Consider the following 27,020-nt stretch of genomic DNA (forward strand, 5'->3'; position numbering starts at 1 on the left):
GCACAACCGGCCTCCTTTGATCGGATCCCAATCAGCACCAAGACTGCTATGCTGTAGGTCATTTTGGGAGAGACTCTATGAACTCGTGTACAGCTGCTGGGGTCGTGAAGAAGTGTACCCTTCCATTATGCTGCATCCTTCGCTTTGAGGGATAGTGCATGGAGTGCTGAAGTGACGGGTCTCGCAGTGCCCTTTTTGCTGCGGCGAAGGACATCCAGGCCTTCTGGATGGCGGAAGTAAAGTCTGAGTAGAAGGACACCCTGCAGTTTTCAAAGGTGAGTTCCTGGTGCTCCCTTGCTCTGATCAAGATGATGTCCCGGTGCTGATAATTGAGTAGCTTTGCAATCCCTGGTCTGGGGTTCTGGCCCGGCCTTGGGGCCACCTGCGAGATTCTATGCGCCCTCTCGACTAGAAACTGGGCAGAAAGTTTTGGCCCCTGCAGCACCTCCTTGATAAATTTCCATAAAAACCTCCATGTTCTGTTGCGGGATCATCTCGGGGATGCCCCCACCCTAATGTTTCTGCGTGACGGCCTCCCAAGTCCTCATTCTTATCCTTTATTGCCTTCACCCCTCTCCGCAGCTCTTGGAGCACCTGCACTATTTCATGGCTGGCGTCTTCCAGGGAGCTGACCCTGGTCGCCACCTCCGACGCTGCTGCTCTCCTTGGCAATCCCCTCCTGCATCCTGTCAACTGTAGGTCAGGCCATCTAGTTTGGTGTTGATGGCTGCAAAGCCATTCCGCATTTCTGCAAGGAAAAGGCTCAGCTCCGATGTGGGTGCACCCCTACTCGTGCCTGCTGTTGCTTCCCTTGGCGACAGGGCGGATGCTATGGCTTGGAGATCAGTGGGTGCTGACTGGGTGTCGCTGGATTTTCTTTGGTCGTCTCGCTTTGTATGGGAGGCGGGTCTGCCTCTTGTTGTCCATCTCAGATGAGTTATGAGCCAAATCGCTTGAGCACACATGTTCACATACTGCCACAGTGTTCGATAGTTGTCACGAGTCCGGGGGGGTTAGGGGGTGAGGCCCACTATTGGCTGAAGCACTTAGCAGCTCCCTCTTTGTGTGTGTTGGTGCCGGGTCGGGGGGGGTGGTCCACTCTTCCACATGCCTCCCTCCTTGGGCCCTGTGCGCCGCTTTTCTCCACCGGGGATACACGACTCTACTTTAAGCCCCACGCACCTCGGAATCTCACCCCCTCGGTGCCACCTCTGTGATGCCTCCTGTCCAACTCTGAGCGTCCACCGCCTTCAGCCCGAGGCCCACTGTGCTTGTCTTGATTTGGGGGAGCCGTGGGGGCACCGGCCACCTCCTTCGCTGCCGTCCCCTTACTGCTCCCTCCTCTTGCCTTCACTCAGCGTCCCCGTCCAGTGCCGGGACTCGGAGTTCGGGGGCCCTTGATGGATTCCCTAGCCTGACTTTCACTTGCCATGCTTACGGGGGGCCACTCGCCCCGTCCTCCCAGCTGATCTCCTTTCTTCTCTGCGAGGGGCTGGGGTCTGCTATCTCTAACCATGCAGGGAGGGGAGCAGTCTCTTATGGATCGTGGTCACCCCTGCCATCCACCTTCGGGCGCCCCAAACGCTGGTCCGCCATGTGACTGGGGGCCTTCCCACTCCGTCGCTAGCTTGATTCAGTCACTGCCCGTGCTTCAGGGGGCTCCACCTCTTCCACCCCCCACACCCCCCCCGGCGCCCACCCTCTCGAGTGCAGATGGGCCTTGGGCGCTCTCTAAGTAGCCGGGGTGGCCCGGACCATTCCCTCGCCCAATGCACTCGCCACTTTCGTGGCCCACCGGGAGACCTCTGCCGTGCTCCTGCTGGCTCTTCGTTGCTGCAGCTGATGCCATGGACTTGCAGCCTTCTCTCCCACAGTGCCCGGAGAGGAAAGCCTCTCCTCGGCCCCACTTGCGCAGACACCCCACAGGGACACCCCCTCAGTGCCTCTCAGCCTCTGATGGACACGGGTCTCTCTCGCAGGGGGCCCCACCTTGGGGCACGGGCCAGGGTGCTCCCCTCACCTGCCCCGGACTCCCTGCGCAGTCCGCTGGCCCAGTAACGGCCTGGGCTACCCGCTCCCGTTGATCCTCACTGACTTAGGGGGCCAAGACACGCATAGGTACTCGGGCGCGATCTCGGAGCCGCGATGTATGCCTCCTGGTGCCAACCCCTCGTTAGCTCACTGGGCAGGCTCTGGTGCCCCAAACATCCCAGAACTCTGGATTCTGCTTCTTTCTCCTTTCTGGCAAACTATGCTTGTAGTGAAGCTGGTATTAACTCGATGGACGCAGAGATACTCTCCCCTCCATTCGGAGTTCCACAGGAGCTCAGAGAGGTGGCCATCTTGGTGTTGGGCTCTCTAGCACCCCCCCGCCACCCAAATTCTTCTTTAATCTCATTCTCGGATACTCAGTTACATATGCATGTTTTTGTAAGCACCAGTTGGCCCGAGTAGCTAAAAGTATCCCCTGGTAGCTATTGGTTTCAAGCTAACCTGGCTCTCCTAGACTAGAAGCAGGAGCTAAATAGCTCACAGCCATTTCGAACTCTGTATTTATTTTGTATTGGTTATGTGGTTTTAAAAAAAAAAAACTTTAACCTATATAAAACGTGCTTCATGTAATGTGCATACAGTTTAATAACACTACTAAAAACAAGGTTTATGCAGATTAAATATTCATAACACCACTCTACATAGTTAATTTGTTTATATAATTGCTTTTTGTTTCAGCATCGCTTGCAGTACCCCAAGTGCCCTACTCTGGCCCAGAAATTAAGGTAACGATTGCTGCATGAAAATTTGATCCATACAAATTCACATGACCGAGATATCAACCGGGGCACAAACTTGCAGAAGTGATTCTTTTTTAAATAGACAGTAATCGCAGTCAAGAGATGTTTTATAAACTAAACCATACTAGACACAAATAGACATGTTCTACTCTTTGTACTTTGTTGTTTTAGTCCTAGATGCATCCCCTCCAATTGGTATTAATTTGAAACGAAATGCAAGAATAGATCTAAAAATACTAAACGTTTTTAATATGCACATGGAGGTAATCCCCTCTACAGTACAGCTTTGCATACTCCAAAACAGTAAATGGCGTTCAAGCTCCCTTTTGGGTGAATGCTCAATAAAAGTCAAGCAGTTTCCTTTGTCAAGTTATGATTTTCATTAGAACCTATCTCTCGCAATAGGTTGCCAAATGTTCCACCACCAGAACCGTTTCCTCTAATAGAATCACTTTGATATCCTCAAACAACGCATTTTTAGGACCTAGCCCTTTTCCTTGTAATTGCAGTTTCTTCTATTAAAATCTGTACTTTGCTGAAAAGAACTTTGTTTGGTTCATCTTCCCTCAGTGTTCCAGATACTGATTTTTAGCCAAACCAAGAATGTTCTTCCAAGTGTCTCTCTGATTTTAATCCTCACCCCTATGTTAACGTTGGAATGGTTTTCATTTTTTATATTTCATTAGGGATACATAAGAAAAGCGACTGAATTCCTGGGTTACTATCTTCATTTGAGCCCTCATGCTTTAATTGTAATTCTCAAACTGTTCCCAGAACTTTTTATTGCCAAGTAAGTGAATGATCTGATGCATTCTAGTCGCACATACCCTATTTACCAAGTGAACTTCATGAGCTTTTTGATGCTAGCAAAAACTAGAATTTTTGTTGAGCATTAATTTGTAAATTATGCCTGGCAGCATACTGTTGAAATGACCGTAACTTCTGATATAGCCCGGTGAGTGTAGTGTCAAAGAGTGGTCATTTGTATTAGCAAGCCAAATAACCGGATAACAAATTGTATACAAGTTTCAATTTTGTCCAGACATTCGCCCACGCCCAAGGAGGTATACATTGAATAAGGCTAAAACACAGCATGGATGCAGAGTTTCGGAATTTCTGTAGATAAATCACCCAAACTGGTTAATCCCACCTTCATTGCCTGCCTCTGGCTAGTGAAATACCTTTTGAGAGAGAAATCATGAATAGTGCTGTGAGATATTACAGCATAGTAGACCTTTTGTTCACATACCGGATTTGCAAATGGACTTTCACATAACATTACATGTGGCATATAGCACATAATCTACAGAATAAAGGTTGACTCTTATGGGTAGCCACCAGCATGGTAAAGCAGAGTTTGAGATGTGTGTGGTTGGCTAGGTCCGCTGCTACTGCAGTTTGTGTCCGTGTGCACCATGTCCTTACCCAATGTAAGGCGGAGTAGTGTTGCGATTGAATTAACTTGAGTTCAGTGAGTAGTCAGAAGGGGACCGTGGACTATTGTGTTCAATGTTGCACAAGAAGTTGCAACTCCTAACCCTCTTCAACAAATATGACGAGAAGTATGCTTTTAACCACATCACCTTTTTATAAAGTGCGTAACTAATCCCTCACACTTAAGCACTACAAGTATCTGGTTTATTACTGCAGAATATAATGGTACTCGTGTTTCTATGTCATGAGGATAAAGGGCTGTTTTGGCCCTGTTGGAATTCTAAACCGTGACTCCGTTTCACACAAATCTCTGAACTAAGTGCTTAACTTTGAGCTAGTACACCTGATGGCTTGTGGACTAGTGCTGTAGCTAAGTTGATGCACAATGGGGGAACGTAAATATGTGCTTTGATCCCGCTCACGCTTAAAAAGTTGAATCTTCAAAGACCGAATTAAAAAGATACTAGCACAAATGTTGTACATGAAGAAGAAAGTAACAAATGGAAGTTTACTATGAAAGCAGAAATTGACCAGCAAAAGGAACCAAGCAAACCTGTATTTTTCAAATGCACCGCCAATTCCGGTGGTGCATACCTGCATGGTGTTTAGGCCTGTGCTACATTACTGAGGCCTCGTTTGGGCATTTGCTTTAATACCTATGCTGGGGTGCACAGGTACACAACTCCTAGCACGTGGCAGTTCAGTGTGCACCAATTACAAACGCTAAACATACACCACCAAAGGATGCTGGCCATAAGATATTGAGGTTGACTGTCGCCTCATTCATGCTCTTACCGGATCTGTGATGTTATCTAATACAATTTCGGAGAATGCTTTTTTTTTTTTTTTTTTTTTTTTTTTTTTTAACCAAACCTTTTTTCCCGAAAAAATCAATTTTCTTTTGGTTTATTTTTTACTTTGTAGAACCCCTGCCACAATCCCCCGTTTCCCTGTGCTTCGAAACCCTCCCCAACTTTCCATCGCATTTTACCCATTTCCCCACCCCAAATACATTTTTATTAAAAATTCGATATTTTTCAGTAAAAGTTATTGTGTTTTATATTCGGTAACATGACTGGATACCGCTCTTACCCGCTCATTAAGTTCAGTCCAGCCTCATCACTCAAAAGCGAGTCGGAGTCTGCGTAAAAAAAAAAAAAGTGTGACTGAGTGGGTGTAAGTGGTTCTGAGTATCAAGGTAGTGACTGGAGTCCATAACCCCTGAAGTGAACCGAAGAGTACCATGTGAGTAATTCACGCGGCTCGTTGATTGTGCAAAAAAAGCCTTCCGTTGCATCCGGTGGCTCCATTCACCAGTCTTGACGGTTCCCAAGCTTCAAATTCGACCATAAAGTAAGCTACATTTTTTTTATTTTATCTGGAAAGTTGCATGTAATTACAAAAGGTAGTTAATAAATAACCCTCATAGTAGCAGCAGCCTAGCACAACAATGAACGACGTTAAAGGACCCGACAAAAGAAAGGTCCACATAATGTCTTTCTCGGCTCTTTATTTCAATGACTTGTATTACTTACAGAGACCTCTAAATAAATATGTACAGCTCGCTCCTATTATATTCGGAAATGATTCACTGCAGGCAGCATTACATGACTAAATGTCAACAAACCTATCCTTGTAATACTAAGGCAGGAGCCTCGTGTATTCTTGCGGTCTCATATTTTGCTGGGTGATTGTTGCAAAAAGGCCTTCATAAATCTAATGTGCTTCGCTGAATGCAAAAATAGAAAGCCAGTCATGTACTTTAGATAATATGATGACCAGCAACATTATTGTAAAAGAGAAACCATCTGCTTCATCAATAAGCAGCAACACATGACCTCTAACTACGGGAAAAGAGATCCGAACAATGCTGGTCCCTGTGTAGCGAACCACCCAACTGAAAGCATTACTAAATATACATTTAAGGGACAAGGACGTCACAAATTCTTGCCATGCAATGACATTAAGACCGGTGCACATTACACTGCAGCCATCAGTGTGAGTCTGCACTTCTGCCTTCCGAATAAACCCTCAAAACATATCCAGTTCAAAACCGTCCCTGCTGACCGAAGGACCAGATGGTATGGCACATGAAACGGTTTACATTTCGGCAGTCACCAGTGGGTAACATATTTTTTTATTTTTTTTTTTTCTCTCCACGTGTTTAATATAGCCTTATAGAGTGGTGTTATCACGTGAGAAAAACCCGCCACGAGGCCCATAAGTGGAGAAAGGGTCATTATTACATGCAATACTGATCCCTCCCGAGGTATACAAAGCAATTTTTTAAATTATTTCTTTATTTGTAAAGCGCACCTGGCCCACGGGCATCTGGGCGCATAATTTGAGTTGCAACATGGATTAAGTATACAATATACATAGCAGATTGAACAACAGGGTAAACGGTGTAAAACAACAGATTGAACAGGGTAAACGGTGTAATATACAGTGGGGAGGAGACGCTAGCAAGAAATTGACAGAAAGGTAGGCTAGCAAAAACTATATAGTGATAACAAGTTGGTTATCAGACACCAAGTATGCAACAGGTAAGTACTGGTAATGCATGAGGTACAATAAGGTTGCAGATGAGAGCAGCTTATGCACTGAGCCAGTAAAGCAGCAGTGGTGAAGGTATGTTGGTGCCGGGGCAGGTCTTGGGTAGGCAGCCAGGCTTTGGCCTTGCTCTTGAAGGCTGGGAAGGATGGCTCAGCTCTGAGACGATTTGGGACTGAGTTCGAGTTTCGCAGCAAGGAATGGGAAACCTATCCTGCCAGATTTTTGTAGCTTCAAACGAGGTATAGAAAGGCAGTTGGCCTGGGCTGTTCATTATAGGTCTGAGGGTACTATGTTGGGACAATCTGCAGGCTAAATATTTAGGTGCTTGGTTGGCAAGACAGTTGTGTGTCAAGGCTAGTGTTTTAAGAGTTTTTGTAATACTGGCTGCCAATGAAGGCTGCGCCTGGTGTTGGAGATGTGATGGTTCTTGGATGTTGAGTGCGGCTCTGATGGCTTTATTTTGGGCGATCTGCAGTTTGAGGTTGCCTTGGTTAGTACCGAAGTAGAGGACGTTGCAATAATCGATTTTGGACATAACCAGGGTTCTGGCTAATGTGATGCAATTGGCTGGTGTGAGTAAGGGTCGGCAGGCTGTAATGAGTTTACAGGTATAGGCTGAAACCGATATTGCGTTGGTTTGTCTAGTGACAGATGGTGTAGAATCGAGGTAAATGCCTTTGGTGTTGTTGGTCACTTTAATGGTGTTACCATCAATGACAAATAATTTGAATGAGGGATCTACCTTGTCCCTGGTGGGAGCCCGGGATAAGAAGCTGTTTTATCGTCATTTAAACATAGTTCGTGTTGAGCCATACAAGCTTGTATGACTTGGTAGATGGTGTTTATGGCTAGCGTGTCCAGTGTGGTCGCCGGTGATGGGGATGAGTATCTGGGTGTCATCCGCATAATTTGTGTAGGTGACACCCATATAGTCCAGAATATCAAACAGTGGTTTCGTAAACACATTGTAAAGTGTAGGGGAAACACACTTCGCAAGGGACTGGGGAAGGATCAGCAGCAGTGGGGGAGAAGACCCTCCTAGATCTGTTGTCCAAGAAAGAGGTGATCCAGGCGGTGGCTTTATCTGAAAAATGGACAGCTGATTTGAGGTGGTGGCAGAGGATTTGGTGGTTTACCAAGTCAAATGCTGCAGATAAATTAAGGAGTAGAAGGGCTAGTTTGCCTTTTGTCTTTTAGATCCTCAATCTGGGTTTTGAGGTCGATCAGGGCAGTCTCCGTGCCATGACGGAAGCCAGCTTGTCTGAGCCCCAAAAATTATTTTCCAAGTTGTCTTGGATCTGTAAGTATGCTGCGCGTTCCAGGATTTTTGGCAGGAAAGGCACAGTAGTGATCGGCCTGTAATTTGTAGGTATACTGGCATCTAGCACATGGTGGTTGAAATAAAGGTTTTGGTGTTTAAGTACTTAAAACCAAATTTAAATTACCAATTCAGTTTGTCTATTTACTTTACTCACAATTTATTTTGTAGTATTTAACTAAAATGCTTCTCTTCATAAATTAAGTGTTTTAATTGCAACTTAGTTGAGCTGGAATAGGTTTCACATGATCATGTATTAAGTGTCATGTAAAAGTGAACGGTTTAGAAGAAATTGAAGGCATTTTTCAATGTTTTAGCTTTTTGTTTTGTGTTAAACAGCATGTTGCAGCCAAAATGGTCCCTCCAGAGAGTAGCATCTTGATTAAATAAATCTTGCTTGGAAATTGCATTATTGTTTCCCTGTCTGCTACTGAAGTAGTTGCTCTTTGAACAGTCTGATTGGCTAAGGGGATGTCAATGGCTCCAGGTGCAAATAAACAATCGCACTGGAGTTATGTCACTAGGTCCATGTTTCACAGCATCATCAGCCGATAAATGTAACTGTTATCAAAGAAAGGCATCTGTCAGCCACTTTAAATCGGAGTGTGATCCCCTTACCAAAGAAGTTATCCCTCTTGTGCCGACTTCAAGAAAATAATATCCATCCGTTTTTAACAGTTTTTTTTAATAGAAACCGGTGCATTGAGAAGAGTTATGGAAGACTTATTCAGACAAACTAGCAGAGCAGACCGCTGGGCAAACCAATCCCAATGAAAATGTATAGTTCAAACACACCCCACATATCTTATTTACCTTCCAGTTTTCCTGGTGTAGCATTCCCCATCTTTCTCAAACAGTGCACTTCTGCTTTACCATGCTGTTTGGTACCCATAAATGGTCAGCCTTTATTCTGCAGATTATGTATGCTATGCGGCAAGCAATGTTATATTCAAGTTAATTTGCAAATCGTGTTATGCTCACCTGGTATCCACGGGGCGCCACACGATACTGGATGGAGGTGTAAGTGCTATCCCGGACCCCTCTCTGCTTGGTTATGTGCCAGACGTTGGGTAGCGCCTATAACAGGAGAATGGAAGGTTAAGAGACTAGTTCTGTGATGGGTGTACTCCCACCTCCCTCTGGTTCAAATCCCCTCCCTCAGGTTATTGATCACTAAGTTTTTGTGCGTTGAACTCTCCGTCCTGCGTCTCTGTGCAGGGGTGCGGGCGTTCCGTGGACCTAGTTGCTTCACTGGTCCGTGTGCCCTTATGTAGGGTCCAGACTGCCTGTGACTCCGACTCTGCTTGCTGTCTTCTCTGCTTGCTCTGCTTGCTGTCTTCTCTGCTTGCTCTGCTTGCTGTCTTCTAGGGGAGTTATTGCTCCATTACGCTGTTCTTTAACAATGTCTTTTTGTTTTCACTGGGATGGTTGCGATCTTGGAGTTGCCGCAGCGATGACGAAGACCACAGTGAGTTATTGATGCGCGGAGCGTTGCGCTTTTTATTGGTGTTAATTGCTAACCTGTGTTCTCTTCCCTTCTTTGTACAGGTTGCAGTGATGTACTGGAGTGATGAGCGATTCGAAACGATGCTTGCCCAGGTAAGTGCTTTGTTAATGCTGACCTTGTTCCTTCTCCCTTACAGGTTGCGTTGAAACCCGAAGATGGGCAAGTTAAGAGAAGCGCAGGGTTCTGCCAGGACTCGCTGCTTGCACCGGTAAGAATTGTTATTAATGCTGTCCTTGTTTCTTTACCTTTGCAGGTTGCGGCGAACTCCGGAGATGGGCGAGGTAAGCGAAGCGCAGTATCGATTCGAGACCAGTTACTTAACAGGTAAGTGTTCTTGCTCACTAATGCTTTTCTTGTTCTTCCAGGTTATTAATGGAATCCAGATCTAGGGCTTCAGGATCAGGCCGCGGAGAAGCAGATGAGCAGGAGCTGGAGACGGTGAGCGTTACGCTGCAGGAGTGCAGAATAACGTAAAGCGTGTTCTGCTGTTTGGGTGTGGTTTAAATAGCCCAGGCCAATTGGTTCCAGGCCAATTAGTTCCAGGCCCAACAACACCCAAAACACTAGACCGCATGGCTTGGTTCTAAAGAACTGAGCTCTGTAATAGGCCTCCATGTTGGATTAAGGTCCAAAACTGGTATTGCTTTATTCCTGATAATGAGCCTGGCACCAAAGGCGCCAGGACTGACTCAATGTATGTTTCTGATGGAGTTTTAAGTCCCTTTGGGCCAGTGTGAAGGGCTTTAGCCCCACTGCTGCCAGGGGGCTATTATACCTGAGGGGGTCATGGGCATGGATTGTGACAATCGTATATGTGCGCAAAAGTCTACCATTCTGTAATATCTCACTCAATGCCACTTATCCATCAAATTAGTTTCACCGAATACCTGGCCCGGACACACCCCCACACTCCTAGGAGCTGGGAGCCCCTGAAGGTACTCTGGCCCCGTATCTAACAACGCCAGACAGGAACTCTGACACGCTCACACACTTCATCAAACCCGTAACGAACGGGGATGGTGGGTTTCTGAGCACCTGCTGGGAGCGTTTCCTCCGCTAACCTCAGGTATACACCATGACTGGCAATTCAGGGATCACCTGAGAACATTATCTGCACCACGAGATTCCACTAACGCCAGATGTGTGCATTCCAAATCCCACTACACTATGCAGCGGGTAATTGGTCTTGTAATATTGATCTAAATGGATGCTGATTTTATGGGTTGTGAAGCCTTTTGAAATATGTAGCATTCTGTGGCGTACCAGCTGGTAAGGGCCTGAAGAAATGGTCCGAGTGAAGCTGGGGTATTCCCGGTGTTGATAGGCTGGTCTGCTGGCCATTGTTGTTTTTTGGGACTTAGTAAAGGAAATGATTAAAGAATGGTAAATAATTGTCAAGTGAGTAGGCCTACTGTTGATTCTGGATGTACAAACAAGTCCCCTAGCTCCTGGGCGTATGCCTTGCTACACAAGGAACTTAGCTTAAATCGTGATTAAATACACATTTTCTTGTGCAACTTTGCTTAAAAAATGCTAACCATATTGTTCAGTTTAATTCAAACCGGAATAGAAGTGATGCATTTGCATGCTTTACATAAACACAGAGACAGTTAGTACTGGGCAGATGCGGCTGATTGCAACAACTATGCTGAGTAGATATTGTTTTTTATTAGGTTTTGAACTTATTCACTAGAAATGTTTCAGAAACTCCCTGATTATGACTAAGTTCAATGAAATGCGTGCATTTAAAATATTTCTTAGATTTAATTTTGGAAACATACAATTTCATGCCAACTCATTGTGGATATGTATGGTTTTAGGTTTTCAAGTTCAGTATTCTCTTCATGACAAATTATTATGGATGCACCGAATTTTCCTTGTGCGTACATGTCTTGAGCTAACTGCGCAATTAACTGGTCGAGTCTTTAGCTTACTCTTTACCGTTTTAGATGCGCATGTATGCACTTCTTTTCCTTAAACCTGCTGCCTAATCTTTTTTGGACCTATGTGAAAATGTATCGCAATTGTTCGTCAATTTGAAGCATCATCAGGTAAACCGAATGGAAACGGTAGCTACGAATTTCTCATCCATCCCTTCTATGGATCTCGTTTTTAATAATTCCATGTTTCATTCAGTTCTGTTCCGTTAACCCTGTGTTATGGCAATGTTGGAGAGCAGTAGGGATTTTGATTTAGGTGCTGTTGTGAGGATGCGTACAGACAGCAAGAAGATTAGGACTGCAACAGATGAGCTTTAGAGTTCACCAGGAGCGCAAATATTCCAAACCACTTTTCGAAGGGATTGTGTCCTCCGACGTATTCCTAATCTATGATGTTTGTGTATCCAGCTTGCTGCCCTCGGAATTTTTTTCCCCAGTAGAGGGCGCTGTGCGTCGACGTCCGTCGAGTAGGTGTTCCTCGACAGCCACCGTATCGACACAGACGTCGTCATGCCTATAAATGGCCACGCGCAGCATCCGTTGCTCAGTTCCGTTTTTCCGCGCTTCGTGTGCCTCGGAATACCGTTACTCAGTTTGTCAGTCGAAATATATTCATATTTCCTCGAGAAACCCGACTCGTACTCGATGGCTTCCTCCTCCGACCCGACGACTCCTCGGTCCGGTTTCAAAAAATGCCGAGACTGTGGGAAGAAAATGTCATTGACGGATCCCCACAGGATATGTTTGTTAGTGCACGGTACAAATGACCTTTAACATTATCACCACCGGAGTGGTCCCCTGGCGCTCTGGCGGCTCTGAAAGAGGGAGGGAGGGAGGGAGAGGTGGGTTAGTGGGTGGAGCCTGGAAAAATGCAAGATTGCAGTGATGTGCTGTTGGCAGCCTCAGCACGGTGGTTCCGTCGGCTGGGCCTGGGGTGTATGCGGCCAGTAGTCGTCGTGTGCTGATGTGCGAGTCTGTGTTTTTGTTTTGTTGCAGTGTAGTGAAGTTCGTGCGGTTTGCTGTGCTGGAGGTTTGTGGTTGTGTTTGGTTTGGAGTTTGAGAGGTGTATGCAGAGAAGGAAATTGTTAGTGGTATTGGTTAGTTGGTATCTCAATCCTGGATTGAATCGGATGGGCTTGTGTAATCTTACACGATGGGATGCTTGTGCACCCTGTGCCTCAGGAGGTGCGTGCCCGTTTTTGCATTCAAGGCCGTTTGAGGATTTAGCTGTCCCCTCCGCCCGCTCCCTTAATAACCTTGCATGCTACTCACCCCCACCCACATGACTAGCGCACCTGCTAGTGTCTATACTTCCGATTGGTGGTATCTCGTCCGTTCCACAACCCTGTGGTATCTAGTTGTGGCTGTACGGGCGGTGGGGGATGATAAGGGTTGGCTGGAGTTGTTGCCTCTGTCTCGCAGGTGGACCCCTGTGTCTTGCGTCAGCCCTACTGGTGCTCAGAGTACTTCTGTAGGTTCTAGGGGCTTGTCAATGTCTCTTTTCTGTTGAGTCATTTGTCTTATTGTTTCGGTTTTAGTCGCTGGTGTTGAAGAGCCAGGTTTTTAGTAATTTTCTGAATTTAAGGTGATCTATAGTGTTCCTTATTACTTTTGGGATGTTGTTCCAGGTTTTCGCGGCTAAGTGGTAGAAAGCGGTGCCTCCGAGTTTCTTCTTGATGTAAGGTTTTTGTTCCAGTCGGATTTCGTTGGTTGACCTGAGCGGTCTCGTTGGCTTGTAGATAGTTATTTTCTTCTGTAGGAATTCTGCTCCTTGTCCGCAGATTGCCCTGTGCGTTATGCACATTGTTTTGAAGATGACACGTTGTTTTACTGGGAGCCAGTGTAGTGTTTTTAGGGCCGGGGTGATGGGGTCTCTTCTGGATAGTTTGAGGAGTAGTCTGGCTGCTGTGTTTTGGATTCGTTGCAGCTTCTTCAGTAGGTATTCCGGTATAACGAGGTAGAGGCTGTTTGCATAATCGATACTTGACATGATCAGGCCGACGATAGTGAGTGTTTTGTGGTGTCTGGGAATCGAACACAGTGTTCGGAGTGTGAGGAATGCCCATCCATGACGGCGAAAGCCTTGAAGGAGCGTAAGTGGAAGCTCGAGAGAGGTAAGTCGGTTTAAACTTTCTCAAAGTTTCCGCGGTAGAGTCGAGACATTCGTCTCCACAGTCGAAAGCATTCTCGGTCTAGGTCTCGAAGTGGCTCCCACCACTCGTCGAGGTCTAGACACTCGAAAAAGAGACGTAGAAGATCTCCTTTGTCTTCTAGTTCCCCTGAAAGCGTACATTGCCCCACAAAGCACAGCTTTCAGGCTGAGTGGGAGGAATTCAGAAAAAAGATGCTAAGCGTCTTCGAGAAAGCGGCCTCGACCCCCTCGAAGTCAGCTGAGGGTGATACCCCAGGTGAAAAGCCCAAAAAAATCTAACCGCCGCGACTTGAAGCACCCGGCGAAAGAGTTGACCCGAAAGCATCATGAGCCATCGGGAAGTAAAGCATCTTCGACGCCACAGTCGAAAGCCCCTTCGAAGCATAGATCGGCGCCATCAACGCCGTTATCGAAGGCTTCTTCGATGCATCCGTCGACACCAGCGTCGACGCCAACATCGACGCAGATAAAAGAAAAACCCACGGCTACTCCACAGCCAACGGTTACACCGAGAGCCTCCGACACGACGTCGACATCTTCGTGCAGGATTCCGATTCTCTCGAGTTCTTCGAGGCCTCTTCCAGTTTTCTCGGCGCCTTCGAGGATTTTTACATCGGCGTCGACGGCATCAACCTTTTCAAGGCCACTGATGGCTCCCTCTGCTTTAGAGATGGGTTTTATACCATTTCACAGGCCAGAGCATCACCCCCCCATTAACTTCAAATTATGAAGAAAGGGAAGATTCTGATCAAGAAAGGCCTTTTGGGCTGCAGGGGACCACACTACCTGAACCAGAGACTTTTGCCTCTGAGGAAAGAAGGTTGAAAGACCTTCAGGATGCATTACAGAAAGCAAGTGGCAGAGACACTTCCCCCAGAAGTGGAATTTGTCAATCCAGACCCAGGGGAACATGCTGAAACCCCTTATAGAACCCTAATGTCAAGAATTATGGAGTTCATGGGTTGGTCTGCGCCTTCACCTGTTTTTCAACAGGATGACCTCACAGATATTCTGGATAAAGGTCCACAGGAGGATCCTGTGGTTCCCTTTCATTCTGCTTTACAAAGAAAGATTTTAACTAACTGGGAAACTCCTGAAGTTGTCCCTGCGGTTAACAAGAAGTTGTCAGCGAAATATAGGGTATCTGCTGCTGACCCTGAATACCTATCTAAGCACCCTACTCCAGAGAGTCTGGTGGTCCAGGCTGCAACTTCATCAGGCAGTACATCTGCATACCCCACTGCCCCACAGGATAGGGATGATAAAAAAAATATGATGCCATGGCTAAGAAAGTCTTCTAGGCCTGTAGCATGGCTTTAAAATCTATTAATGCGACTTGTACGCTCGCTAGGTTCAGCCACACGCTTTGGGAGTGTGCTTAATCAGCGGCTGACTGCCTCCAGGAAGGAGAAGAAAGGGACGCATTTTTAAATATCAGAGATGGTAAAGATGCAATGTGTGAGTCCCTTCAAACTGGCATTGATTCTGCTGACAGTATCAGCAGGGCCATGGCGGCAAGTACCACAATCCGCAGGCATGCGTGGTTGAGAAAGTCAGGCTTTGCTTCTGACGTACAGGCCAGACTTTTAAATATGCCCTTTGACGGCTCTTCCCTGTTTGGTAAAAAGGCGGATGACAGTTTGGAAAAACTGCAAACATCTAAAGCAGCAGCCAAGTCACTAGGAGTTGCGATCCGCCAAACTAATTTTCGTCCCTCAGGATCCTCTTGGAGAGGAAGGTCCTTTCGCTAGTATTCCTCATATGGAAGAGGCAAAGGACGGCCGGCTCAAAGAGGCCCAGGAAAATGGTCCCGTGGTGGACGGGGTAGAAGAAAGAAGGCCGCATCAGCAGGAGCAGGAGCCGCTTTACCTTCGGCAACTGCATCAGCCGCTCCAAACCACTCTGAGGTTTCCCATCACAAGACACCTGTAGGGGGCAGGTTAACTCACCATCTGACGGAATGGCAGGCTATTACGTCAGATGCTTGGGCATTGGAGACAGTTGCCCAAGGTTACTGCCTGCCTTTTCTATGCATCCCTCAGAGCCATCCAGCTCTCTGAAAGTTTCCAGGATCCACTCCTCTTGCAGGAAATTGTAGACCTGCTAGAGAAAGGTGCCATAGAACCGGTACCTGTAGCGGACAGGAACAAGGTCTGGTACTCCCCCTTACGTTCTCATACCAAAGAAAGACTGAGGACTGAGACCCATCCTGGACTTACGAGAATTGAACAAGTTCCTCAGGAAGGACAAGTTCAAGATGGTAACTCTCTCTGATCCTTCAGGCCCTCCAGCTTCAGGACTGGTTGGTCTCTCTGGACCTTCAGGATGCTTATTTCCATGTGCCAATCCATCCCAAGCACAGGAAGTACCCGAGGTTCGCAATTGGCAACTCTCATTATCAATTTTGAGTTCTGCCATTTGGGCTGACCTCCGCCCGAGGGTCTTCACCAAGCTAATGTCGGTTGTGGCTGCAAGTCTAAGGAGGGAAGGGATTCACGTCTACCCCTACCTGGACGATTGGTTGATCAGAGCAGTTTCTTCGGAACAAGCTCGGATCCAACTAGATTGTCTGCCACTTCCTTCACAAGCTGGGCTTCTCCCTCAATTTAAAGAAGTCACAGATGATACCATCACAGAGACTCCAGTTCATTGGAGCAGTCCTGGACACGTCCCTGGGAAAAGCCTCGCCACCAGAGGTGAGGGCTCAAGATATTCTGCAGATGGTCACCAGGTTTCAAAATGCCCAACGTCTCCCAGCCTACGACTTTTTGAGGTTGCTAGTCCTCATGGCATCCTGCATATGCCTTGTGCCAGAGGCTCGCCTGAGAATTAGATCCCTTCAGTGGGCACTGAGGACTCAGTGGTCACAATTCTCAGGGAGGATGACAGATCTCCTCCGGATTCCGGACAAAGTAGCCCACGACCTTAAATGGTGGGCCTATCTAGAGAACATCTTGAAAGGAGAACTGTTTTGGCAACCATGGCCGGAAATAACAGTAGTCACAGGCGCCTCACTCACGGTCGTTGGTCTCCATCGGAGTCCAGACTACACATCAACCTGTTGGAGCTGAGAGCCATCAGACTGGCTCTGAAGGCTTTTCTGCCGTCTGTACGGGGGAGAAACGTCCTGATAATGACGGACAATACAGTGGCCATGCACTACCTCAACAAAAGAGGCGTAGGGTCAATGCCACTGTGCAGAGAGGCGATGCAGCTCTGGTTTTGGGCAATTCAGGAAGGAATCTCTCTATCGGCAATTCACCTAGCCGGAGAGAAGAACTTGACAGCGGACACTCTGAGCAGGCAAAACAGTCTCCCACGAGTGGGAGATGGCTCGGGAAGTCCTTCAAGAGATCTTCGCCCTTTGGGGAACCCCTCAAGTGGATCTGTTTGCCACCAGTATCAACAGGAAGTGCGACAGATTTTGCTCAAGGGAATTTCCCCCGAGAGGAGCTCTAGGAGATGCGTTTGTAGTGGACTTGGGAGTTCCCACTTCTGTACGCGTTTCCTCCGGTCCCTGTCATTCCTCAAATGATCAGGAGGTTTAGAAGGTTTCGGAAGACCATGATCCTAATTGCCCCGGATTGGGCCAGGAGAACATGGTACCCGGACCTTCTGGACATGTCCATCCATCCTCCAATTCGTCTACCGTACAGAGAGGATCTTCTCTCGCAGAAGGGAGGTCAGGTTCTCCATCCAGCCATCAAGACCCTCAACCTTCACGCTTGGTATCTGAAAGGTTGATGTACAAGGATTGGGACCTTCCAGATGACGTCATGGAGGTGTTGCTTTCGGCCAGAAGGCCAGCAACTAAAACTCTATACCGCTGCCGTTGGATTAAATTTTGCAGCTGATGCAGAGAAAAGAATATCGAACCCTTTTCATGTGGTACACCTGCGGTGTTATCCTTCTTACTTTATTTGGCAAATTCAGGCCTTCAAGTTAAGGGCTTTCTCGCAGCGCTATCAATCTTTAAGCGCACTGCAGAGGAGCCATCATATTTCAAAATTCCATTGGTAATACAATACCTGAAAGGTCTAGCTAATGTTTACCCTCCAAGACCATCCCAAGTTCCCTTATGGACTTAAATCTAGTTTTAAACTTCCTAAAGGTTGCTCCATTTGAACCTCTCCACTCTTGTTCATTCAAGTTTTTCACCCTCAAAACTGTTTTATTGGTAGCATTAACATCTGCTAGAAGGGTTAGTGAGATACAAACCCTATCTTGTAAACCTCCTCATACAATTTTTCCCCAAGGACAAAGTCGTTCTACTGGTGAAGCCTAACTTCCTCCCAAAGGTAGTTTCTGAATTTCACATTACTCAGAAGATTACTTTACCTTCATTCTATCCTCCTCCCCATCCTGGGAAAGGAAGAGAGTCTACACAGGCTGGACCCTAAGCGAGCCTTGAGTTTTTATATCAGTAGACTTGCTAAAAGTAGACAAGCAGACCAACTCTTTGTAGGGTATGCAGGACATAAGTTGGGATTACCAATAACCAAACAAACCATCTCCAGATGGATTATTTTAGCCATTCTGAAATGCTACAAACTGGCAGGGAAAGAGCCTCTTCAAAATCTAAGGGCTCATTCGACCAGGGGTATCGCAGCCTCCTCAGCTCTTCAAAGAGGGGTACCAATTGGAGACATATGTGCGGCTGCCACATGGTCGTCCGCACATACCTTTACCAAATTTTATAGCCTGGTTTCCTCCTCTAGTCAAGAGACTAGATTTGGCAAAGCTGTGTTACACTTTATTCATTCTTAGAGTAATATGGCATCCCTTACTCCCGCCTCCAATCACATATCACTGCTATGGGAGTCTATCATAGATGAGGAATACATCGGAGGACACAATCCCTTCGAAGAACAAGTTACTCCTTACCTGGTAACGTTCTTTCGATGGGATGTTCCTCTAACGTATTCCTTATCGCCCCTCCCATTCATCCCCGCAGTAACATTTCCCTTGTGGTTGCAGCTTACGTTCCTTCAAGGGTAGTAACTATTCATGCAATAACTACCTTACTCTACAAAACGGAACTGAGCAACGGACGCTGCGCGTGGCCATTTATAGGCATGATGACGTCGGCGTCGAAACAGTGACTGTCGAGGAACACCTACTCGACGGACGTCGACGCACAGCGGCCTCTACTGGGAAAAAATGTTTCCGAGGCCAGCAAGCTGGAGATAGAAATCATAGATATGGAATACGTCGGAGGAACATCCCATCGAAAGAACGTTACGAGGTAAGGAGTAACTTGTTCTTCTAAAGGTCTGTCCATATGCAAATCTATACCTGGGTAATGGCATTTTTTTTTTTTTTAATCAAAGACTTTATTTGATTTTAAGCATGAATAAACATTACACATCTATACATTACAGGGAGAGGAAAGGAAAAGGGGGGATAAAACCACTTCAGGGAAAGGAGGGGGAAGGGAAATATGGGGCCTTTGCCCACAGGACCATCAAGCCTTCGATAAGGGAGCACATGAATCAGCTTGTGCGTGCCGGGTTCGCCAACCCGGCGTCGCCTCGCCCCCTCAGTTCAACCTGTTTGTTACCTCTCGTCGGAAGCTTAGCCATCCTCGTCCCATCTCTTCCAAATGTTGTCTGCTTTTTGCGGGCATCTCCTCGCTGCATACACCCTGCGTTCCATTATGTAATGGCAATATTAACTTTTTTAAATTTTCCATTATCGGGAACATTGTAATTCATCTGCTGCAGTGGTCTCCAAGATCTGACGTGTAATGTTATTAGTCCTCAAATGTAGTGATATGTTCTGTTGAATCTGCATTCCATATTGGCTTTACATAGCCGCATCTCTCCGCCCCCCTGCTTGCCATCCACAGGTTTACCTGCAATGATATACACACAAATAGTTAACCAGGCCAATACAATACACCCCTATTTTTCAAAACGTCCATGAACAAAGTGGTTATATGCTTGTAAACCAGTTTAATATTGCCCTTCCCACGCAAGTCTTCCCTTCTAGTTGTCATTCAGTCCGGCATACATCACTGTGTAGCTTCCACATGGCATTGCTAATGGTAAGCATGGTTGCATGTAGGTTGCACAAGAACGCACTGCACTGATCTGCACATGCACATCCTTTTGCCCTATCCCAGGCATCTGGAACCTCCGGCTTGTTAGATGTTTTGTGCTATGACTTCCATGATCTGTCACAATTGACTCTGCTGGCTAGGGGATGTTGTCCAAAACCTCTGGCAATCCAAATAATTCAGACACTTGTCATACAATATTCCTCAATGATCTTCAGAAAAATGTAGACACTTCTACAGTTTCCTGAAGAAACGTGTAAAACTCTAAGAACTGTAAATTGATGAGGATTTGTATGAGATTGTTGAACCGCACCAGGCATAGACTCCTCCGAATGGCCCCATTCCCAGCGGACTTCACTGGGGCTTTAATGCTACAGATCGAGACCAGTTTGTGTCTCCATATTGGCAACTGCGTGGGTCCCAGATTGCCCCACCCCAAAATCTGGGCACCTCCATCGGTGTGTTCTTCCATTTCTCATATGCACATTCCTGTGCTCATCCCCCCCTCGCCCTATGGGTTGTCGTATTCGCCCACTCCACCAACCCTCTTCTCCACCGGCCTGCCAGATTAGTCTCCCTTGTACAGGCCCACTCCACTTGCCTGTCGCTCTTCATTGGTCTCAGACTCCTTAGTCTTCCACCTGCAGCAAGCCTTTAATCTCCCCGTTGACTTCCTGTAGCAGACCTCCTTTCTTTGGGTACATTTCACAATCCATTTTTCCCTCACCTGAGTCTTAAGTGCTCTTGGGGCCAAGCTGAACTAGAGGGGTCCAAGACTTCACCTCCATACTCCCTTGCCTCCTATAGTGCCCCCTGTTGGCTCTCCTGCTTTGAAGCTGTCCCTCTCAGAATTGGAGAACCCAAATCCACTCCTGTCACCTATTGTTACCCAACCATTACCCAGGGGCACCTCATCCAGGGCTCTTAACATAATAGGTAATAAGAACGCCTCGTGTCCTGCCCTTCTACCGGAAAGGTGTTATGTTGCGGTAGGCAGCGCTTCTGAGGGGATTACCGCCTGGGAGGGTGTGAAGACCCCGATTTAAAAAAATAAATAAATAAAGCAGTTATTTCATAAAATGGTGCGCTAGTTTCATTGCTGAAATGGAGATCTTCTAATGAGATGCCGTTTCATAAATAATCCATGCACAAATGTTAGTGCAAACAGTTAGCTTTGCTGCAATAGCCTGCTTATGCCCTCACCCCTGCAAAGGGGCAGTGCAGGTACAAAGCTCACATGTGCATTCCTGACTGCTTCTGCAATAGCGAGTGCACCTTTGCTGCAATAGCTTGCTTGTGCCCTCACCCCTGCAATGGCGCAGTGCAGGTACAAAGCTCACATGTGCATTCCTGACTGCTTCTGCAATAGCGAGTGCACCTTTGCTGCAATAACCTGCTTGTTCCCTCACCCCTGCAATGGTGCAGTGCAGGTACAAAGCTCACATGTGCATTCCTGACTGCTTCTGCAATAGCGAGTGCACCTTTGCTGCAATAGCTTGCTTGTGCCCTCACCCCTGCAATGGCGCAGTGCAGGTACAAAGCTCACATGTGCATTCCTGACTGCTTCTGCAATAGCGAGTGCACCTTTGCTGCAATAGCCTGCTTGTGCCCTCACCCCTGCAATGGCGCAGTGCAGGTACAAAGCTCACATGTGCATTCCTGACTGCTTCTGCAATAGCGAGTTCCTGCAGGTAGAGGTGTCTTTTAATCTTCTGCACCTCTGATACAAATTGTAGTAATTGTATGCCTTTGTTGCGCTGGTGGCAAATACATCTTTAAATATAAGCCTTGACTGGTTGTGGCATGGTGACTGGTAAGAGCACACGATTATACAGCCACACAAATGATCACAGTAGTATGTGCTCTGTACAGTGCTCTGCTATGGCAGCACAGATGTGGATTGGTGTCTGCTCCGACTGTCGCCACAACTGCCATGTGCAACAATGACCAGCATGCTGAGCCTTTGATTCCCTTGATTCCCCAATGAAGGTCAACATGTACTTCCCTAACCCACCTCAGTTGATTTTGACAGTTCAAAAAATAAATGCATCTACGATTATATCTTGATGTGAATCTGTTAAAGCAAAGGGGACATTTAAAATATCTAATTTACATTACTTCTCTCTTTTTTGGGTCCCAACAATGTGTCTTAGAACGTATAGGCCCAGACGTCTAGGGTGAGTGTATACTTAATTTGAAATTGAGTATTGGCTTTTTTTTTCTTTTTCTAAAAGGCTCCAAAAACGGATTGGCTTTCTGCTTTGAAAGTTCATCTGTGTTCTGAACCATTGCCTAAAAGAATAAGTAACCTTAAATGAGTGCTGTTATAAATGTAGGGTGACTTTATGAATATCTTCAAAAATAGCGATCTAGTACTTTGATGAACGTTAAGTGTAGGTTCCTATTTCCTAATTCTGCGTGGATAGTTGCATGTAAAAAATGCATGAATGCTGCATAGATAAAACATAAATATGAATTATTTTGACCATATCCCAGCACTTACTCAATATTGACCAAATAATGCATTGTCAATCACTATAAAAACTGTGATTCAAGATAACGCTGCCAAAAATATGTATTTTCTGTTGCTCTTTCAGAATGATTTGATACTAACAAACAAGTGAGTGTAGGGGTTATCAATTCATGCACTTTCTGATGTTGTATTAACCTTGTTTCTCCCATATTCACACACTGCGTTCCAATAAATCTTGAGGTACGCTATCACTTATTTCCGACTATCATTTTGGGGGGAATTTAGATTATCAATAATTGCAAGCATTATGGTTTCAAATTTGGCCCCGATGAAGCTCATTTAGTGTGAAATGCAGTTTGGCCATCATGAAATGTTTTCCAATATAAGCATTATGCATCTCTACAGTGTTATTGTACTAATGTACCTGCTCATGAAAAGTAACCAATATATATATGCCTTGCATTTCTATAAAAATTTGGAGTGGATTGTGTCCTCCAACGTATGCCTCATCTTAGATGTATTCCATCCAGCTTTAGCTGCTTCAGAAATAATTTGCAGCAGAGGGCGCCATGCGTCGATGTCGACGGTCCCTCGAAGGCCTCCGTCGAGGGTGGCGTCATCGGGTATACAAGTAGCACTTGCGGCACCCGTTGGCCTCAGTTCTGTTTTTCCGCAGTACACGTTGCTTCACAGATTCGGCGCGACCCGAGTTCTGTGACGCAGTGAATATTAAACTGATATATGGTGATGTGTCTTCGTCATATATGCCGACTACAACCCCGAGATCGGGTTTCAAAAAGTGCAAATTATGTGGTTCGAAAATGTCTATCGCAGACCCGCACTGAGAATGTTTGTGGTGTCTCTGGGAAGGCCACGACATAGAGGCCTGTACGAAGTGTCAGGCGATGACTGGGAAGGCCTTGCGAGAGAGGAGGGGAAAACTACAGGTCGGTCATAAATCCGACCACAAAGCCTCTAGCGTCGAGTCGAAGTCCTGTGAGAAGTCTCCTCGACGCGAAAGGCATCAGTCTAGGTCCCGAAGCGATTCCCATCGCTTGTCGTCTTTGACAAAAAATCAAACAAAAGACCCCACAGGTCCCCCTCCACCTCGTCCTCAGACGAATCCCCAGAAAGGATGAAATGCCCCACAAAACATTCTTCCTCCGAGTGGGAAGCATTCAGAGTCAACATAATGGAGGTGTTTGAAAAAGTGAAGCCTCGGTAGCCGGTCATCAGTGTCATCGCTCCGACACTTGTGCGCCCCTGAGCCCGGGTGATCGAAGAAGGGATGGAGAACCTTCCAGGACGCCGAGCGAGAAAGACCGCTCGAGTTGACCACTCTGGGTCACCGACACCGTCCGAAACCCAACGCATCTCAAAGGGCAAATCTTCGAAGAGCGCTTCAACGCCCTCGAAGCCGGCTCTGTCGATGACCTCTATTATGTCGACCCCAAAGGCCCAGTTCAGCCAGAAAAGGGGCAAGAGAAGGCTGCAAAGCCTGTAATGCCTTCAGGTCCCACTAACGCCCCTATCCCAGAAAAGGGGAAAGCAAGATGAGGGACCTGGTGGAATCCTTACATAATGAAAGTGGCATTGATGCATCTCTTGAAACATACTTTGGCAGACCAGATCCAGGAGAGCATGCCAGTCCCTCATACCGTCAACTAATGACAAAAGTGGTTGAATATTTAGGATGGGATAGACCACCAACCCAATTAATCCAGGATGATTTGACTGATATATTGGACCATGGTCCCACCGAAGATCCAATACTACCCTTTCATGTAGCCTTGCAAAATAGGGTGGCCAAGAATTGGGAGACTCCGGATTTTATTCCTCCAGTGAATAAATCCCTTACTTCAAAATACCACCCTGCCGGTAGCAACCCCGGCTATCTGTCTAAACATCCCACTCCCGAGAGTTTGGTGGTACAGGCAGCCACAGCTTCAAACAAAATGGCGAAACCTTCTATCCCTCTGGACAGGGACGATCAGCGTGTGGATGGCTGGGCGCGCAAGGTATTTTGAGCTGGTACATGTGCCTTGGCAAAGTTTTCGTACATTCTGTGGGAGTGCATTGCAATGGCGGCGGAGCACATGCCAGAAGGGGATGAAAGGGAAGGATTCCTAGCCATTGTTAGGGATGGAAAGGAGGCCATGCAGGAATCCCTTCAATCTGGACTGGACACTGCAGATATTGTGAGCAGGTCCATGGGCACTAGCACAGTAATAAGATTTGTGTGGTTACGGAAGTCGGGTTTAGCACCAGCTATACAGAACCGCCTTCTGAACATGCCCTTTGACGGGTCTCACCTTTTTGGCATCAAGGCTGACGAGAGCCTTGAGAGGTTGCAGACCTCGAAAGCAGCTGCCAAGTCTTTAGGAGCTGCTATTAGACCACCTCAGCCTTTTCGTGCGCCAGGACAATCTTGGAGGGGACAATCCTATCGTTACTACTGCTCATATGGAAGGGCGAGAGGAATGGCCAGTCAAAGGGGCCAGAAAAAGGCCACTTGTGGTGGATGAGGAAAACATGCAAAGCCAGCTCCAGCTGCAGCCTCTTTGCCATCAGCGGCCGCAGCAACCGCCACAAAACCACTCTGAGGACTTGCATCACAAGACACCGGTGGGAGGCAGGCTGTCGCAGTATCTGCAAGTATGGCGAGCCATTACTTCAGATGTTTGGGCACTAGAAATAATAGCCCTTGGTTACTGCCTTCCTTTTCTAACGCAACCTCAAAACAAGCCACCAGGGAGACACCCTTTGAAGTTTTCAGACCCGCTCCTACAGCAGGAAGTTCTAACCTTGCTGGAGAAAGGTGCTATAGAGCCAGTACCTTTAGCGGAGAGAAACGAGGGATGGTACTGCCCGTATTTTTTGATTCCCAAAAAGGACGGAGGACTGAGACCCATCTTGGACATAAACTTGAACAAGTTCCTCAGGAAGGACAAGTTCAAGATGGTCACTCTTTCTCAAATCCTTCAGGCCCTTCAACTTCAGGATTGGTTGGTGTCATTGGTCCTCGAGGATGCTTATTTTCGTGTGCCGATACATCTCGAGCACATACAAAATACCAGAGGTTCGCAGTTGGCGACTCACACAATCAGTTTTGAGTCCTGCCATTCGGGATTGACCTCCGCCCGATGGCCTTCACCAAGTTAATGGTGGTGGTGGCAGCACACATCAGGAGAGGGGATTTACGTCTACCCCTACCTGGACGATTGGTTGATCAGGGCACGTTCTGCCAAACAAGCACTGAATCATCTGAAAGTTACCTGCCACTTCCTCCACAAACTTGCTTCTCCCTCAATTTCAAGAAGTCACAAATGCCACCTTCCCAACAGCTTCAATACATAGGGGCTGTATTAGACACATCCTTGGGACTGAGCTCGCATCCCAAGTAGAGGGCTCAAGTCATTCTTCAGATGGTTTCCAAATTCCAAAATCTCCAGGCCTACGACTGCTTAAGGTTACTCGGCCTCATGGCATCCTGCATCTTCCTTTGCCAGAAGCACGCCTGAGGAGAGCCCTTCAATGAGCTTTAAAGTCTCAATGGTCACAGTTCTCCAGCATGGGGTCTGGCATGGATTCACATGCTCATGAATATTCCCCGTCGTCAGGCTGGGAATCCTCGGTAAAGAAAAAACCAGTATCAGTTTCGTTTCTGATCTGTCTTTCGTAGTAGTAACCAATCACTGGTCTCTGCGTCATACTGACCACAGCCAATGACTGCCCTCTACCTAAGCACCGCCTCTGGCAGCCATCTTCAGATTTTTACCGCACGTTCATGTGTTGGGATCCTCGTGCTATTGCTCTCGAGCGTTAGTGCTGTTTTTTCTCAAAAAACTTCGTTTTTTCGGTCAAAAGAGCCTCAAGCTCCACCGACTCTCCATCCGATCAACGGGGACCCGTGTCGGATTCGTCTGCGCCCCTCAAGGGTGAAGATTCGTCGAGCTACGCTTTTGGAGGACTCCAGAAGTTTCTCAGGCCCGGACATGGCCCAGGAGAAGGGAAGCTCGACGCCCGGAAAGCTGTTCAGGATCTGCCCTGGATGCCAGCTCCAGAACGTCTTTAAGGAGGACGAACACTCCTTTTGTCTCTACTGTTTGCGGCAACATGTCGGAGCGGACCATGAAGGACCGCCATCAACGTCTCGCCAACTGGCTGGAAGGGAAGAGCCCGTCCGGCGAGAAGAAGAGGAAGAAATCCGAGCGGTCTTCTAAGACTTTTGAGGACGCCCCAGCGACGGGGGTCCAACATAAGACCAAGCACCGCGAGTCCGCTGGCACCGGGAGCGCCGAACGGTCGGGCTCTACGGGCGCCAGGCTGGGCGCACCCTCCCCGGCACCATCAACCACGAGCCAATGCTCTGGGTCGGGTAAGAGGAAGGCCGAGCACCCGGCGAGGCTCCTGGAGAGGCCCCGGTCGAGCTCGAAGGCGGAGGGGGAGCGAGGCACTGCCCCCCCCCCCCCCCCCCCCCAAGGATAAGGCGGTGAGCGCACCTAAGGTGGTGAAGGCCTTAATCCATCCGGCCAAGCCCTCTATCGAGTCTGTCGCGGCGGCCCTGGCTCAGCCTGTGGAGGCTATGCCAGTGGTGGCGACCTCGGGGCTCAGAGTCTCCCTGCCACCGCGGAGGGAGTCCTCTTTTGTGCCCATCGATAGGACCCCCGTGAAATCCCCCGTGGGGAAGAAAAAGGGGGGCAGGGCGTCGTCGTAGATTCGGCCTCAACCTCGGAGGAGGAGCTGGTCGAAGTCTTAAGACACGGCCTCGGCGTGGAAGAAGACCGGCC

At 47.4% G+C, this 27,020-nt stretch overlaps 1 protein-coding gene across 5 annotated transcripts in view; it reads left to right on the forward strand.

The window, feature by feature from the left end:
• ERBIN (erbb2 interacting protein) overlaps positions 1–27,020 on the forward strand; it is a 2,559,118-nt gene that overhangs the window by 102,128 nt on the left and 2,429,970 nt on the right. The window contains exon 2 of one of the 5 annotated variants that reach the window (XM_069627371.1): positions 2,731–2,777. The exons of the other annotated variants lie outside the window; for them this stretch is intronic. The gene's annotated coding sequence lies outside the window, so the exon portion shown is untranslated. The remainder of the gene's footprint in view (positions 1–2,730; positions 2,778–27,020) is intronic. 5 annotated transcript variants of the gene reach the window in all.

The sequence above is a fragment of the Ambystoma mexicanum genome, chromosome 6p (genome assembly GCF_040938575.1).
Source record: "Ambystoma mexicanum isolate Mex_15411 chromosome 6p, UKY_AmexF1_1, whole genome shotgun sequence".
Classification (NCBI taxonomy): domain Eukaryota; kingdom Metazoa; phylum Chordata; class Amphibia; order Caudata; family Ambystomatidae; genus Ambystoma; species Ambystoma mexicanum.